Below are 15,512 nucleotides of genomic sequence, written 5' to 3'. Positions count from 1 at the left end.
CGAACTTTTGTCAATTAATGCCAACATTGGTACACGAGGGTGCCATGTTTTTGACCGAAATGAAAAAGTTCAAAAAGCACCAAAACATGATTTTTGGTCATATTGGAGTGTGTTGGGTGCGTTCGTGGCAAAAACTCACTTCGTGATCCGCGCGGCGAATTTTTGTCAATTAATGCCAATATTGGCACACGAGGGTGCGACGTTTTTGACCAGAATGAAAAAGTTCAAAAAGCACCAAAACATGATTTTTGCACATATTGGAGTGTATTGGGTGCGTTCGTGGCAAAAACTCACCTCGTGATTCGCGCGGCGAACTTTTGTCAATTAATGCCAACATTGGTACACGAGGGTGCCATGTTTTTGACCGAAATGAAAAAGTTCAAAAAGCACCAAAACATGATTTTTGGACATATTGGAGTGTGTTGGGTGCGTTCGTGGCAAAAACTAAATTCGTGATTCGTGCGGCGAACTTTTGTCAATTAATGCCAATATTGGTACACGAGGGTGCGATGTTTTTGACCGGAATGAAAAAGTTCAAAAAGCACCAAAACATGATTTTTGGACCAATTGGAGTGTATTGGGTGCATAAATGGCAAAAACTCACTTCCTGATTCGCGCGGCGAACTTGTCATTTAATGCCAATAATAGCATATATTGGCACACACGGGTGCGATGTTTTTGACCGGAATGAAAAAGTTCAAAAAGCACCAAAACATGATTTTTGCACATATTGGAGTGTGTTGGGTGCGTTCGTGGCAAAAACTCACTTCGTGATTCGTGCGCCGAACTTTTGTCAATTAATGCCAATATTGGTACACGAGGGTGCGATGTTTTTGACCGGAATGAAAAAGTTCAAAAAGCACCAAAACATGATTTTTGGACATATTGGAGTGTGTTGGGTGCGTTCGTGGCAAAAACTCACTTCGTGATTCGTGCGCCGAACTTTTGTCAATTAATGCCAATATTGGTACACGAGGGTGCGATGTTTTTGACCGGAATGAAAAAGTTCAAAAAGCACCAAAACATAATTTTTGGACCAATTGGAGTGTATTGGGTGCATAAATGGCAAAAACTCACTTCCTAATTCGCGCGGCGAACTTGTCATTTAATGCCAATAATAGCATATATTGGCACACACGGGTGCGATGTTTTTGACCGGAATGAAAAGTTCAAAAAGCACCAAAACATGATTTTTGCACATATTGGAGTGTGTTGGGTGCGTTCGTGGCAAAAACTCACTTCGTGATTCGTGCGCCGAACTTTTGTCAATTAATGCCAATATTGGTACACGAGGGTGCGATGTTTTTGACCGGAATGAAAAAGTTCAAAAAGCACCAAAACATGATTTTTGGACATATTGGAGTGTGTTGGGTGCGTTCGTGGCAAAAACTCACTTCGTGATTCGTGCGCCGAACTTTTGTCAATTAATGCCAATATTGGTACACGAGGGTGCGATGTTTTTGACCGGAATGAAAAAGTTCAAAAAGCACCAAAACATAATTTTTGGACCAATTGGAGTGTATTGGGTGCATAAATGGCAAAAACTCACTTCCTAATTCGCGCGGCGAACTTGTCATTTAATGCCAATAATAGCATATATTGGCCCACACGGGTGCGATGTTTTTGACCGGAATGAAAAAGTTCAAAAAGCACCAAAACATGATTTTTGCACATATTGGAGTGTATTGGGTGCGTTCGTGGCAAAAATTCACCTCGTGATTCGCGCGGCGAACTTTTGTCAATTAATGCCAACATTGGTACACGAGGGTGCCATGTTTTTGACCGAAATGAAAAAGTTCAAAAAGCACCAAAACATGATTTTTGGTCATATTGGAGTGTGTTGGGTGCGTTCGTGGCAAAAACTCACTTCGTGATCCGCGCGGCGAATTTTTGTCAATTAATGCCAATATTGGCACACGAGGGTGCGACGTTTTTGACCAGAATGAAAAAGTTCAAAAAGCACCAAAACATGATTTTTGCACATATTGGAGTGTATTGGGTGCGTTCGTGGCAAAAACTCACCTCGTGATTCGCGCGGCGAACTTTTGTCAATTAATGCCAACATTGGTACACGAGGGTGCCATGTTTTTGACCGAAATGAAAAAGTTCAAAAAGCACCAAAACATGATTTTTGGACATATTGGAGTGTGTTGGGTGCGTTCGTGGCAAAAACTCACTTCGTGATTCGTGCGCCGAACTTTTGTCAATTAATGCCAATATTGGTACACGAGGGTGCGATGTTTTTGACCGGAATGAAAAAGTTCAAAAAGCACCAAAACATAATTTTTGGACCAATTGGAGTGTATTGGGTGCATAAATGGCAAAAACTCACTTCCTGATTCGCGCGGCGAACTTGTCATTTAATGCCAATAATAGCATATATCGGCCCACACGGGTGCGATGTTTTTGACCGGAATGAAAAAGTTCAAAAAGCACCAAAACATGATTTTTGCACATATTGGAGTGTATTGGGTGCGTTCGTGGCAAAAACTCACCTCGTGATTCGCGCGGCGAACTTTTGTCCATTAATGCCAACATTGGTACACGAGGGTGCCATGTTTTTGACCGAAATGAAAAAGTTCAAAAAGCACCAAAACATGATTTTTGGACATATTCGAGTGTGTTGGGTGCGTTCGTGGCAAAAACTCACTTCGTGATTCGCGCGGCGAATTTTTGTCAATTAATGCCAATATTGGCACACGAGGGTGCGATGTTTTTGACCAGAATGAAAAAGTTCAAAAAGCACCAAAACATGATTTTTGCACATATTGGAGTGTATTGGGTGCGTTCGTGGCAAAAATTCACCTCGTGATTCGCGCGGCGAACTTTTGTCAATTAATGCCAACATTGGTACACGAGGGTGCGATGTCTTTGACCGGAATGAAAAAGTTCAAAAAGCACCAAAACATGATTTTTGGACCAATTGGAGTGTATTGGGTGCATAAATGGCAAAAACTCACTTCCTGATTCGCGCGGCGAACTTGTCATTTAATGCCAATAATAGCATATATTGGCCCACACGGGTGCGATGTTTTTGACCGGAATGAAAAAGTTCAAAAAGCACTAAAACATGATTTTTGCACATATTGGAGTGTATTGGGTGCGTTCGTGGCAAAAACTCACCTCGTGATTCGCGCGGCGAATTTTTGTCAATTAATGCCAATATTGGCACACGAGGGTGCGACGTTTTTGACCAGAATGAAAAAGTTCAAAAAGCACCAAAACATGATTTTTGCACATATTGGAGTGTATTGGGTGCGTTCGTGGCAAAAACTCACCTCGTGATTCGCGCGGCGAACTTTTGTCAATTAATGCCAACATTGGTACACGAGGGTGCCATGTTTTTGACCGAAATGAAAAAGTTCAAAAAGCACCAAAACATGATTTTTGGACATAGTGGAGTGTATTGGGTGCGTTCGTGGCAAAAACTCACGTCGTGATTCGCGCGGCGAACTTGTCATTTAATGCCAATAATAGCATATATTGGCTCACACGGGTGCGATGTTTTTGACCGGAATGAAAAAGTTCAAAAAGCACCAAAACATGATTTTTGCACATATTGGAGTGTGTTGGGTGCGTTCGTGGCAAAAACTCACTTCGTTATTCGTGCGGCGAACTTTTGTCAATTAATGCCAATATTGGTACACGAGGGTGCGATGTTTTTGACCGGAATGAAAAAGTTCAAAAAGCACCAAAACATAATTTTTGGACCAATTGGAGTGTATTGGGTGCATAAATGGCAAAAACTCACTTCCTGATTCGCGCGGCGAACTTGTCATTTAATGCCAATAATAGCATATATTGGCCCACACGGGTGCGATGTTTTTGACCGGAATGAAAAAGTTCAAAAAGCACCAAAACATGATTTTTGCACATATTGGAGTGTATTGGGTGCGTTCGTGGCAAAAACTCACCTCGTGATTCGCGCGGCGAATTTTTGTCAATTAATGCCAATATTGGCACACGAGGGTGCGACGTTTTTGACCAGAATGAAAAAGTTCAAAAAGCACCAAAACATGATTTTTGCACATATTGGAGTGTATTGGGTGCGTTCGTGGCAAAAACTCACCTCGTGATTCGCGCGGCGAACTTTTGTCAATTAATGCCAACATTGGTACACGAGGGTGCCATGTTTTTGACCGAAATGAAAAAGTTCAAAAAGCACCAAAACATGATTTTTGGACATAGTGGAGTGTATTGGGTGCGTTCGTGGCAAAAACTCACCTCGTGATTCGCGCGGCGAACTTTTGTCAATTAATGCCAACATTGGTACACGAGGGTGCCATGTTTTTGACCGAAATGAAAAAGTTCAAAAAGCACCAAAACATGATTTTTGGACATAGTGGAGTGTATTGGGTGCGTTCGTGGCAAAAACTCACCTCGTGATTCGCGCGGCGAACTTTTGTCAATTAATGCCAACATTGGTACACGAGGGTGCCATGTTTTTGACCGAAATGAAAAAGTTCAAAAAGCACCAAAACATGATTTTTGGACATAGTGGAGTGTATTGGGTGCGTTCGTGGCAAAAACTCACGTCGTGATTCGCGCGGCGAACTTGTCATTTAATGCCAATAATAGCATATATTGGCCTATACGGGTGCGATGTTTTTGACCGGAATGAAAAAGTTCAAAAAGCACCAAAACATGATTTTTGCACATATTGGAGTGTATTGGGTGCGTTCCTGGCAAAAACTCACCTCGTGATTCGCGCGGCGAACTTTTGTCAATTAATGCCAACATTGGTACACGAGGGTGCCATGTTTTTGACCGAAATGAAAAAGTTCAAAAAGCACCAAAACATGATTTTTGGACATATTGGAGTGTGTTGGGTGCGTTCGTGGCAAAAACTCACTTCGTGATTCGCGCGGCGAATTTTTGTCAATTAATGCCAATATTGGCACACGAGGGTGCGACGTTTTTGACCAGAATGAAAAAGTTCAAAAAGCACCAAAACATGATTTTTGCACATATTGGAGTGTATTGGGTGCGTTCGTGGCAAAAACTCACCTCGTGATTCGCGCGGCGAACTTTTGTCAATTAATGCCAACATTGGTACACGAGGGTGCCATGTTTTTGACCGAAATGAAAAAGTTCAAAAAGCACCAAAACATGATTTTTGGACATATTGGAGTGTGTTGGGTGCGTTCGTGGCAAAAACTCACTTCGTGATTCGTGCGCCGAACTTTTGTCAATTAATGCCAATATTGGTACACGAGGGTGCGATGTTTTTGACCGGAATGAAAAAGTTCAAAAAGCACCAAAACATAATTTTTGGACCAATTGGAGTGTATTGGGTGCATAAATGGCAAAAACTCACTTCCTGATTCGCGCGGCGAACTTGTCATTTAATGCCAATAATAGCATATATTGGCCCACACGGGTGCGATGTTTTTGACCGGAATGAAAAAGTTCAAAAAGCACCAAAACATGATTTTTGCACATATTAGAGTGTATTGGGTGCGTTCGTGGCAAAAACTCACCTCGTGATTCGCGCGGCGAATTTTTGTCAATTAATGCCAATATTGGCACACGAGGGTGCGACGTTTTTGACCAGAATGAAAAAGTTCAAAAAGCACCAAAACATGATTTTTGCACATATTGGAGTGTATTGGGTGCGTTCGTGGCAAAATCTCACCTCGTGATTCGCGCGGCGAACTTTTGTCAATTAATGCCAACATTGGTACACGAGGGTGCCATGTTTTTGACCGAAATGAAAAAGTTCAAAAAGCACCAAAACATGATTTTTGGACATAGTGGAGTGTATTGGGTGCGTTCGTGGCAAAAACTCACCTCGTGATTCGCGCGGCGAACTTTTGTCAATTAATGCCAACATTGGTACACGAGGGTGCCATGTTTTTGACCGAAATGAAAAAGTTCAAAAAGCACCAAAACATGATTTTTGGACATAGTGGAGTGTATTGGGTGCGTTCGTGGCAAAAACTCACGTCGTGATTCGCGCGGCGAACTTGTCATTTAATGCCAATAATAGCATATATTGGCCTATACGGGTGCGATGTTTTTGACCGGAATGAAAAAGTTCAAAAAGCACCAAAACATGATTTTTGCACATATTGGAGTGTATTGGGTGCGTTCATGGCAAAAACTCACCTCGTGATTCGCGCGGCGAACATTTGTCAATTAATAACAATGTTGCCATATATTGGCCCACACGGGTGCGATGTTTTTGACCGGAATGAAAAAGTGCAAAAAGCACCAAAACATGATTTTTGGACATGCTGGAGTTTGGGTGCGTTCGTGGCAAAAACTCAATTCGTGATTCGCGCGGCGAACTTTTGTCAATCAATGCCAATATTGGTACACGAGGGTGCGATGTTTTTGACTGGAATGAAAAAGTTCAAAAAGCACCAAAACATGATTATTGTCCATATTGGAGTGTATTGGGTGCGTTCGTGGCAAGAAGCCACTTCGTGATTCGCGCGGTGAACATTTGTCAATTAATGCCAATATTGGCTTATATTGGGCCACACGGGTGCGATGTTTTTGACCGGAATGAAAAAGTTCAAAAAGCACCAAAACAAGATTATTGTCCATGTTCGAATGTATTGGGTGCGTTCGTGGCAAAAAATCACTTCGTGATTCGCGTGGCGAACTTTTGTCAATTAATGCCAATATTGGCTTATATTGGGCCACACGGGTGCGATGTTTTCGACCGGAAAAAAAAAGTTCAAAAAGCACCAAAACAAGATTATTGTCCATGTTGGAATGTATTGGGTGCGTTCGTGGCAAAAACTCACTTCGTGATTCGCGCGGCGAACTTTTGTCAATTAATGCCAATATTGGTACACGAGGGTGCGATGTTTTTGACCGGAATGAAAAAGTTCAAAAAGCACCAAAACATGATTTTTGGACATGCTGGAGTTTGGGTGCGTTCGTGGCAAAAACTCACTTCGTGATTCGCGCCGCGAACTTTTGTCAATTAATACCAATACTGGTACACGAGGGTGCGATGTTTTTGACCGGAATGAAAAAGTTCAAAAAGCACCAAAACATGATTTTTGGACATGCTGGAGTGTAGTGGGTGCGTTCGTGGCAAAAACTCGCTTCGTGATTCGCGCGGCGAACTTTTGTCAATTAATGCCAATATTGGTACACGAGGGTCCGATGTTTTTGACCGGAATGAAAAAGTTCAAAAAGCACCAAAACATGATTTTTGGACATGCTGGAGTGTAGTGGGTGCGTTCGTGGCAAAAACTCGCTTCGTGATTCGCGCGGCGAACTTTTGTCAATTAATGCCAATATTGGTACACGAGGGTGCGATGTTTTTGACCGGAATGAAAAAGTTCAAAAAGCACCAAAACATGATTTTTGGACATGCTGGAGTGTATTGGGTGCGTTCGTGGCAAAAACTCGCTTCGTGATTCGCGCGGCGAACTTTTGTCAATTAATGCCAATATTGGTACACGAGGGTGCGATGTTTTTGACCGGAATGAAAAAGTTCAAAAGGCACCAAAACATGATTTTTGGACATGCTGGAGTGTATTGGGTGCGTTCGTGGCAAAAAGTCACTTCGTGATTTGCGCGGCGAACTTTTGACAATTAATGCCAATATTGGTACACGAGGGTGCGATGTTTTTGACCGGAATGAAAAAGTTCAAAAAGCACCAAAACATGATTTTTGGACATGCTGGAGTGTATTGGGTGCGTTCGTGGCAAAAAGTCACTTCGTGATTCGCGCGGCGAACTTTTGTCAATTAATGCCAATATTGGTACACGAGGGTGCGAGGTACACGAGGGTGCGATATTTTTGACCGGAATGAAAAAGTTCAAAAAGCACCAAAACATGATTTTTGGACATGCTGGAGTGTAGTGGGTGCGTTCGTGGCAAAAACTCGCTTCGTGATTCGCGCGGCGAACTTTTGTCAATTAATGCCAATATTGGTACACGAGGGTCCGATGTTTTTGACCGGAATGAAAAAGTTCAAAAAGCACCAAAACATGATTTTTGGACATGCTGGAGTGTAGTGGGTGCGTGCGTGGCAAAAACTCGCTTCGTGATTCGCGCGGCGAACTTTTGTCAATTAATGCCAATATTGGTACACGAGGGTGCGATGTTTTTGACCGGAATGAAAAAGTTCAAAAAGCACCAAAACATGATTTTTGGACATGCTGGAGTGTATTGGGTGCGTTCATGGCAAAAAGTCACTTCGTGATTCGCGCGGCGAACTTTTGTCAATTAATGCCAATATTGGTACACGAGGGTGCGATGTTTTTGACCGGAATGAAAAAGTTCAAAAAGCACCAAAACATGATTTTTGGACATGCTGGAGTGTATTGGGTGCGTTCGTGGCAAAAAGTCACTTCGTGATTCGCGCGGCGAACTTTTGTCAATTAATGCCAATATTGGTACACGAGGGTGCGAGGTACACGAGGGTGCGATATTTTTGACCGGAATGAAAAAGTTCAAAAAGCACCAAAACATGATTTTTGGACATGCTGGAGTGTAGTGGGTGCGTTCGTGGCAAAAACTCGCTTCGTGATTCGCGCGGCGAACTTTTGTCAATTAATGCCAATATTGGTACACGAGGGTGCGATGTTTTTGACCGGAATGAAAAAGTTCAAAAGGCACCAAAACATGATTTTTGGACATGCTGGAGTGTATTGGGTGCGTTCGTGGCAAAAAGTCACTTCGTGATTCGCGCGGGGAACTTTTGTCAATTAATGCCAATATTGGTACACGAGGGTGCGATGTTTTTGACCGGAATGAAAAAGTTCAAAAAGCACCAAAACATGATTTTTGGACATGCTGGAGTGTATTGGGTGCGTTCGTGGCAAAAACTCACTTCGTGATTCGCGCGGCGAACTTTTGTCAATTAATGCCAATATTGGCTTATATTGGGCCACACGGGTGTGATGTTTTTGACCAGAAAAAAAAAGTTCAAAAAGCACCAAAACAAGATTATTGTCCATGTTGGAATGTATTGGGTGCGTTCGTGGCAAAAACTCACTTCGTGATTCGCGCGGCGAACTTTTGTCAATTAAAGCCAATATTGGTACACGAGGGTGCGATGTTTTTGACCGGAATGAAAAAGTTCAAAAAGCACCAAAACATGATTATTGTCCATATTGGAGTGTATTGGGTGCGTTCGTGGCAAAAAGTCACTTCGTGATTCGCGCGGCGAACATTTGTCAATTAATGCCAATATTGGCTTATATTGGGCCACACGGGTGCGATGTTTTTGACCGGAATGAAAAAGTGCAAAAAGCACCAAAACATGATTTTTGGACATGCTGGAGTTTGGGTGCGTTCGTGGCAAAAACTCAATTCGTGATTCGCGCGGCGAACTTTTGTCAATCAATGCCAATATTGGTACACGAGGGTGCGATGTTTTTGACTGGAATGAAAAAGTTCAAAAAGCACCAAAACATGATTATTGTCCATATTGGAGTGTATTGGGTGCGTTCGTGGCAAGAAGCCACTTCGTGATTCGCGCGGTGAACATTTGTCAATTAATGCCAATATTGGCTTATATTGGGCCACACGGGTGCGATGTTTTTGACCGGAATGAAAAAGTTCAAAAAGCACCAAAACAAGATTATTGTCCATGTTCGAATGTATTGGGTGCGTTCGTGGCAAAAAATCACTTCGTGATTCGCGTGGCGAACTTTTGTCAATTAATGCCAATATTGGCTTATATTGGGCCACACGGGTGCGATGTTTTCGACCGGAAAAAAAAAGTTCAAAAAGCACCAAAACAAGATTATTGTCCATGTTGGAATGTATTGGGTGCGTTCGTGGCAAAAACTCACTTCGTGATTCGCGCGGCGAACTTTTGTCAATTAATGCCAATATTGGTACACGAGGGTGCGATGTTTTTGACAGGAATGAAAAAGTTCAAAAAGCACCAAAACATGATTTTTGGACATGCTGGAGTGTATTGGGTGCGTTCGTGGCAAAAACTCACTTCGTGATTCGCGCCGCGAACTTTTGTCAATTAATACCAATACTGGTACACGAGGGTGCGATGTTTTTGACCGGAATGAAAAAGTTCAAAAAGCACCAAAACATGATTTTTGGACATGCTGGAGTGTAGTGGGTGCGTTCGTGGCAAAAACTCGCTTCGTGATTCGCGCGGCGAACTTTTGTCAATTAATGCCAATATTGGTACACGAGGGTCCGATGTTTTTGACCGGAATGAAAAAGTTCAAAAAGCACCAAAACATGATTTTTGGACATGCTGGAGTGTAGTGGGTGCGTTCGTGGCAAAAACTCGCTTCGTGATTCGCGCGGCGAACTTTTGTCAATTAATGCCAATATTGGTACACGAGGGTGCGATGTTTTTGACCGGAATGAAAAAGTTCAAAAAGCACCAAAACATGATTTTTGGACATGCTGGAGTGTATTGGGTGCGTTCGTGGCAAAAACTCGCTTCGTGATTCGCGCGGCGAACTTTTGTCAATTAATGCCAATATTGGTACACGAGGGTGCGATGTTTTTGACCGGAATGAAAAAGTTCAAAAGGCACCAAAACATGATTTTTGGACATGCTGGAGTGTATTGGGTGCGTTCGTGGCAAAAAGTCACTTCGTGATTCGCGCGGCGAACTTTTGACAATTAATGCCAATATTGGTACACGAGGGTGCGATGTTTTTGACCGGAATGAAAAAGTTCAAAAAGCACCAAAACATGATTTTTGGACATATTGGAGTCCATTGGGTGCGTTAGTGGCAAAAACACACTTCGTGATTCGCGCGGTGAACTATTTGTCAATTAATGCCAATATTGGCTTATATTGGGCCACACGGGTGCGATGTTTTTGACCGGAATGAAAAAGTTCAAAAAGCACCAAAACATGATTTTTGGACATGCTGGAGTGTAGTGGGTGCGTTCGTGGCAAAAACTCGCTTCGTGATTCGCGCGGCGAACTTTTGTCAATTAATGCCAATATTGGTACACGAGGGTCCGATGTTTTTGACCGGAATGAAAAAGTTCAAAAAGCACCAAAACATGATTTTTGGACATGCTGGAGTGTAGTGGGTGCGTGCGTGGCAAAAACTCGCTTCGTGATTCGCGCGGCGAACTTTTGTCAATTAATGCCAATATTGGTACACGAGGGTGCGATGTTTTTGACCGGAATGAAAAAGTTCAAAAAGCACCAAAACATGATTTTTGGACATGCTGGAGTGTATTGGGTGCGTTCGTGGCAAAAAGTCACTTCGTGATTCGCGCGGCGAACTTTTGTCAATTAATGCCAATATTGGTACACGAGGGTGCGATGTTTTTGACCGGAATGAAAAAGTTCAAAAAGCACCAAAACATGATTTTTGGACATGCTGGAGTGTATTGGGTGCGTTCGTGGCAAAAAGTCACTTCGTGATTCGCGCGGCGAACTTTTGTCAATTAATGCCAATATTGGTACACGAGGGTGCGAGGTACACGAGGGTGCGATATTTTTGACCGGAATGAAAAAGTTCAAAAAGCACCAAAACATGATTTTTGGACATGCTGGAGTGTAGTGGGTGCGTTCGTGGCAAAAACTCGCTTCGTGATTCGCGCGGCGAACTTTTGTCAATTAATGCCAATATTGGTACACGAGGGTGCGATGTTTTTGACCGGAATGAAAAAGTTCAAAAGGCACCAAAACATGATTTTTGGACATGCTGGAGTGTATTGGGTGCGTTCGTGGCAAAAAGTCACTTCGTGATTCGCGCGGCGAACTTTTGTCAATTAATGCCAATATTGGTACACGAGGGTGCGATGTTTTTGACCGGAATGAAAAAGTTCAAAAAGCACCAAAACATGATTTTTGGACATGCTGGAGTGTATTGGGTGCGTTCGTGGCAAAAACTCACTTCGTGATTCGCGCGGCGAACTTTTGTCAATTAATGCCAATATTGGCTTATATTGGGCCACACGGGTGTGATGTTTTTGACCAGAAAAAAAAAGTTCAAAACGCACCAAAACAAGATTATTGTCCATGTTGGAATGTATTGGGTGCGTTCGTGGCAAAAACTCACTTCGTGATTCGCGCGGCGAACTTTTGTCAATTAAAGCCAATATTGGTACACGAGGGTGCGATGTTTTTGACCGGAATGAAAAAGTTCAAAAAGCACCAAAACATGATTTTGGCCATATTGGAGTGTATTGGGTGCGTTCGTGGCAAAAACGTCACTTCGTGATTCGCGCGGCGAACATTTGTCAATTAATGCCAATATTGGCTATTGGCACACGGGGTGCGATGTTTTTGACCGGAATGAAAAAGTTCAAAAAGCACCAAACATGATTTTTGGACATGCTGGAGTGTATTGGGTGCGTTCGTGGCAAAAACTCACTCGTGATTCGCGCGGCGAACTTTTGTCAATTAATGCCAATATTGGTACACGAGGGTGCGATGTTTTTGACCGGAATGAAAAAGTTCAAAAAGCACCAAAACATGATTTTTGGACATATTGGAGTCCATTGGGTGCGTTAGTGGCAAAAACTCACTTCGTGATTCGCGCGGCGAACTTTTGTCAATTAATGCCAATATTGGTACACGAGGGTGCGATGTTTTTGACCGGAATGAAAAGTTCTAAAAGCACCAAAACAAGATTATTGTCCATGTTGGAATGTATTGGGGCGTTCGTGGCAAAAACTCACTTCGTGATTCGCGCGGCGAAGTTTTGTCAATTAATGCCAATATTGGTACACGAGGGTGCGATGTTTTTGACCGGAATGAAAAAGTTCAAAAGCACCAAAACAATGATTTTTGGACATGCTGGAGTGTATTGGGTGCGTTCGTGGCAAAAACTCACTTCGTGATTCGCGCGGCGAACTTTTGTCAATTAATGCCAATATTGGTACACGAGGGTGCGATGTTTTTGACCGGAATGAAAAAGTTCAAAAAGCACCAAAACATAATTTTTGGACATGCTGGAGTGTGTATTGGGTGCGTTCGTGGCAAAACTCACTTCGTGATTCGCGCGGCGAACTTTTGTCAATTAATGCCAATATTGGTACACGAGGGTGCGATGTTTTTGACCGGAATGAAAAAGTTCAAAAGCACCAAAACATGATTTTTGGACATGCTGGAGTGTATTGGGTGCGTTCGTGGCAAAAACTCGCTTCGTGATTCGCGCGGCGAACTTTTGTCAATTAATGCCAATATTGGTACACGAGGGTGCGATATTTTTGACCGGAATGAAAAAGTTCAAAAAGCACCAAAACATGATTTTTGGACATGCTGGAGTGTAGTGGGTGCGTTCGTGGCAAAAACTCGCTTCGTGATTCGCGCGGCGAACTTTTGTCAATTAATGCCAATATTGGTACACGAGGGTGCGATGTTTTTGACCGGAATGAAAAAGTTCAAAAGGCACCAAAACATGATTTTTGGACATGCTGGAGTGTATTGGGTGCGTTCGTGGCAAAAAGTCACTTCGTGATTCGCGCGGCGAACTTTTGTCAATTAATGCCAATATTGGTACACGAGGGTGCGATGTTTTTGACCGGAATGAAAAAGTTCAAAAAGCACCAAAACATGATTTTTGGACATGCTGGAGTGTATTGGGTGCGTTCGTGGCAAAAACTCACTTCGTGATTCGCGCGGCGAACTTTTGTCAATTAATGCCAATATTGGCTTATATTGGGCACACGGGGTGCGATGTTTTTGACCAGGAATGAAAAAGTTCAAAAAGCACCAAAACATGATTTTTGACATGTTGGAGTGTATTGGGTGCGTTCGTGGCAAAAACTCACTTCGTGATTCGCGCGGCGAACTTTGTCAATTAATGCCAATATTGGTACACGAGGGTGCGATGTTTTTGACCGGAATGAAAAAGTTCAAAAAGCACCAACACATGATTATTTGTCCATATTGGAGTGTATTGGGTGCGTTCGTGGCAAAAACTCACTTCGTGATTCGCGCGGCGAACATTTTGTCAATTAATGCCAATATTGGGCACACGAGGGTGCGATGTTTTTGACCGGAATGAAAAAGTTCAAAAAGCACCAAAACATGATTTTTGGACATGCTGGAGTGTAGTGGGTGCGTTCGTGGCAAAAACTCGCTTCGTGATTCGCGCGGCGATGTTTTGTCAATCAATGCCAATATTGGTACACGAGGGTGCGATGTTTTTGACTGGAATGAAAAAGTTCAAAAAGCACCAAAACATGATTATTGTCCATATTGGAGTGTATTGGGTGCGTTCGTGGCAAGAAGCCACTTCGTGATTCGCGCGGTGAACATTTGTCAATTAATGCCAATATTGGCTTATATTGGGCCACACGGGTGCGATGTTTTTGACCGGAATGATAAAGTTCAAAAAGCACCAAAACAAGATTATTGTCCATGTTCGAATGTATTGGGTGCGTTCGTGGCAAAAAATCACTTCGTGATTCGCGTGGCGAACTTTTGTCAATTAATGCCAATATTGGCTTATATTGGGCCACACGGGTGCGATGTTTTCGACCGGAAAAAAAAAGTTCAAAAAGCACCAAAACAAGATTATTGTCCATGTTGGAATGTATTGGGTGCGTTCGTGGCAAAAACTCACTTCGTGATTCGCGCGGCGAACTTTTGTCAATTAATGCCAATATTGGTACACGAGGGTGCGATGTTTTTGACCGGAATGAAAAAGTTCAAAAAGCACCAAAACATGATTTTTGGACATGCTGGAGTGTAGTGGGTGCGTTCGTGGCAAAAACTCGCTTCGTGATTCGCGCGGCGAACTTTTGTCAATTAATGCCAATATTGGTAAACGAGGGTGCGATGTTTTTGACCGGAATGAAAAAGTTCAAAAAGCACCAAAACATGATTTTTGGACATGCTGGAGTGTATTGGGTGCGTTCGTGGCAAAAACTCGCTTCGTGATTCGCGCGGCGAACTTTTGTCAATTAATGCCAATATTGGTACACGAGGGTGCGATATTTTTGACCGGAATGAAAAAGTTCAAAAAGCACCAAAACATGATTTTTGGACATGCTGGAGTGTAGTGGGTGCGTTCGTGGCAAAAACTCGCTTCGTGATTCGCGCGGCGAACTTTTGTCAATTAATGCCAATATTGGTACACGAGGGTGCGATGTTTTTCACCGGAATGAAAAAGTTCAAAAGGCACCAAAACATGATTTTGGGACATGCTGGAGTGTATTGGGTGCGTTCGTGGCAAAAAGTCACTTCGTGATTCGCGCGGCGAACTTTTGTCAATTAATAATGTCAATATTGGTACACGAGGGTGCGATGTTTTGACCGGAATGAAAAAGTTCAAAAAGCACCAAAACATAATTTTTGGACATGCTGGAGTGTATTGGGTGCGTTCGTGGCAAAAACTCACTTCGTGATTCGCGCGGCGAACTTTTGTCAATTAATGCCAATATTGGCTTATATGGGCCACACGGGTGTGATGTTTTTGACCAGAAAAAAAAAGTTCAAAAAGCACCAAACAAGATTATTGTCCATGTTGGAATGTATGGGTGCGTTCGTGGCAAAAACTCACTTCGTGATTCGCGCGGCGAACTTTTGTCAATTAAAGCCAATATTGGGTAAACGAGGGTGCGATGTTTTTGACCGGAATGAAAA

The sequence above is a fragment of the Oryza glaberrima genome, chromosome 5 (assembly GCF_000147395.1).
Source record: "Oryza glaberrima chromosome 5, OglaRS2, whole genome shotgun sequence".
Lineage (NCBI taxonomy): Eukaryota > Viridiplantae > Streptophyta > Magnoliopsida > Poales > Poaceae > Oryza > Oryza glaberrima.
This window is presented reverse-complemented; position numbering follows the sequence as displayed.